At 52.9% G+C, this 2898-nt stretch overlaps 1 long non-coding RNA gene across 1 annotated transcript; it reads left to right on the top strand.

The window, feature by feature from the left end:
* The first annotated feature begins 200 nt into the window (after positions 1–200).
* On the top strand, positions 201–2239 carry LOC118164927. Its single transcript, XR_004749750.1, has 3 exons — positions 201–666; positions 904–939; positions 1498–2239. It is a non-coding gene; the product is annotated as an uncharacterized LOC118164927 (long non-coding RNA).
* Positions 2240–2898: the final 659 nt, after the last annotated feature.

Here is a 2898-nt window from a genome sequence, read left to right as displayed (position 1 = left end):
CCTGCCACAGGGCTCACCATCTGTGTGAGGACCAAGTTGAGCAGCTGAGATACCTGGTAGACTGGCTTACAGGGCCAATGAAGACAACTGCAGCACAAGATGGCTGTTGAAAAACACTGTGGGTCAATGGGACATCGCCTGTGCTTTGTGGGATGAAAGGATGAGGCAGATGGGATGTGGTGGTGGGAAGAGCCCCCTCTGCAGCACCACCATGAGGGCTTGGGAGAAGGCGTGACACTGAGGAGGCCCAGGGCAGGGCACACAATGGGGAAGGAGACCAGAAATTTGTGTTGACGGATGGTCAATCCCCTATCTGAACACTGCTAAAGCTGACACTGCCATCCACCGTAGATTCAAGCACCTACCACCAGGCATCTCTCCACCCGGGTTGCTCTCAGCTGACACCTGAGAGGTGTTGGAGGGCAGGGATGTCTCCTGTGCAGATCTGTGCCGCTCCCCTCACAACCACAGAGCCACCACGTAAGGACTGCCTTTTGGTGCCATGACTCAGACAAAAAATCAAGAGGCCACACTTCAGGCTAAGTATCTAATTGCCTTTTCATTCCCCAGTGCTTAATCATCAGTAAATACAGGAATAAAACATAACAAAGGGCAGCTCTGACATACCCGAATAGCTCCCTGCTCTGGTGCCCGGTCTGCACACCAGTCACTTTGCCCTTCCCTCCCCCTCCTTGTCCAAGGTGTCTCTCCCTCTTTTAGGGTCCCTTTTTAGGACTTGAGGACCTCAGGCACACACTTCCCTCCCTGCCTGGGGCTGCTCCTGAGGTCGGTGTGCACAACCACTGCCAGAGGCGACAGCCCACGCTGTTGCCTTGTCGGGCATACAGAAACCTCTCCTATAGCAGAAGACAAGAGCAGCTCAGCTCCTTCACGCCCTTGCAGGGGAAGAAGGCTGCATGGGACTGCTCAGGATCAAAGGTGTGGGGCTGGCCACAGGCAGGGCTCGTCGCAAACACAGATCCCCGCGCAGATTTCTGGTTATCCAACAAGTAGTTGTCACGTCCTGCAGGATGGGTATAGCATGTGGCAGCCCAATTACAACACGTGGAGCAGGAGGTGACTGTGCCATAAAGCACTAGACAGTAATTAAAATCTCCTCCCTCCAGGCAGGGACAGAGATGCTTGAGGGCAGCAGCACGGCCCCCTTCAAGGCAGTGACCCGTGGGGGCAGCCCCAGATGCCCCGCAGGCCCTACCAACACAACCCAATCTTCGAGCATAATGCTGTTGTAATGCTGCTCGTGGTAACAGAAACCCAGCGTTCCCCATGAATAATCACAGAATTTATTTATAGCGACAAAACGAGAGGGCCTTTTATGCAATATTCACTAAGGTTACCCAGGTCAATAGCAGCCTAGTCAGAGTGACTCATGCTGTGGAATTAAATATTTTATACATAGCACAGTTATCGGCGGCGTCTGGCTTGCCTTCCAGTAACCGTCTCGGTCTCATTTTCTCCTTTCTCTCCCCAAAACAGAGCAGAGAATTCAAAGTACCCCGTATGGTACAGCATCTGGTTCTCCTTACTCGATGTCAGACAAGTGATCAAAGATGCAGAAAGAGTGCTTGCACTAATGCCATCTCTTGAAATAGCTTTGCCTAGTGATCTGTAGGAAACAATCGCGTGCGTGTAGGACGGGGCACCCCGCAGGCTCCCAGCTGCTGCGCAAGGTCAGGTCGGTGCCGCTCTTACAGTAAGGTTGCTTGAGGGCCCAGGAAGCTGAGCGATTCATGCAAGGTCGCCGAGAAAACTGAAAAGCAGAGCTGGGGACAGAGTTTAAAAGCTCTGAGTGCAAGACACCACAGGGAAATTGTCTGCAAGCTTTCAGGGTTCAGACGACTGAATGGAGAGCGATGCTCGCCGGAGCCTTTTGCCCTGCCCCGACACGTGCAGAAGGAGCTGTGCCTGCGGTCCTGCCCCGCTGTCCCAGCACAGCTTCCAGGGAGATGTGTCAGAGCATCCCCCACCGGCAGTGTGAGTGGTGCAAAGGCTTCTCCATAGAGCAGGCAGGAATAAAAGCATCAGAGAAACAGCACCGTTAGGGCTGGAGGGCTGTCCTCACCTGGGGCCCAAGAGCTCTGCAGCAAGAAGCTCAGGCCAGTTGTGGGAGAGGATCCGAGCTGAAGGCAAGCACAGAGCATCAGCGGGGTCCCAACCCCACAAAGACCCCCCAGCTGTGCCCATGGGGTAAGAGTGGAGAAGAGTCACTGCACACATCCATCAGAAACGACAGGAAAGAACAAAAGTAACAGACACAATTTTTTTGCAATTATAAACTACCTCCTGTCACAGGGCCCGGATGAACCCCCATATTTTTTACCTCGTGGGGTTAACTGCGGCTCTCACTGAACACAAGCCTCCAAGCTGGCCTGGGATGCCCTGCGAGCCAGCGTAAATCGGGAAGGACCCCGCTGGAAGCTGCAGTGCTGCCGGCACTGCGAGCACACCGACCGTGCTCCGGCTGAGCAGGCACGGGGGCAGAAAGCTCAGCAGCTGTGTGGGCCCGGGGGCAACGTGTGCTCCGCAACTGCTCCTTAAACGTGTCATGCAGAAGGCTCCCCGAGAGCGCTCAGTGTGAGGGCTGGTGCCATTATTCCCCACTGACATGCAACTGTGAATGTACTTTCATGGTCTCTTTCTTTTTTTTTTTTTCCCCCTTCAATAAAATTGGCCAGAAGAGCAATTACATTGAGACAAGGACTAAATTGTTTTGATTTAAGCCGTTCCCATTTGGAAAGGGGCATTACTGGAACAATGGATATAATAAAGCGATACTTGTTTACATGACTTTTCCATTAGCAGAGGAGAATTTGTGGGAGGTGTAAACTTTTCCAGACATTCAGCTTGAGCTGCTTAATGAAACATTTTAACTAAAGC

This window comes from Oxyura jamaicensis, chromosome 3 (genome assembly GCF_011077185.1).
Source record: "Oxyura jamaicensis isolate SHBP4307 breed ruddy duck chromosome 3, BPBGC_Ojam_1.0, whole genome shotgun sequence".
NCBI classification, from domain to species: Eukaryota; Metazoa; Chordata; class Aves; order Anseriformes; family Anatidae; genus Oxyura; species Oxyura jamaicensis.
Note: the sequence above shows the minus strand (reverse complement) of the source record. Positions and strands in the feature narration are given on the sequence as shown.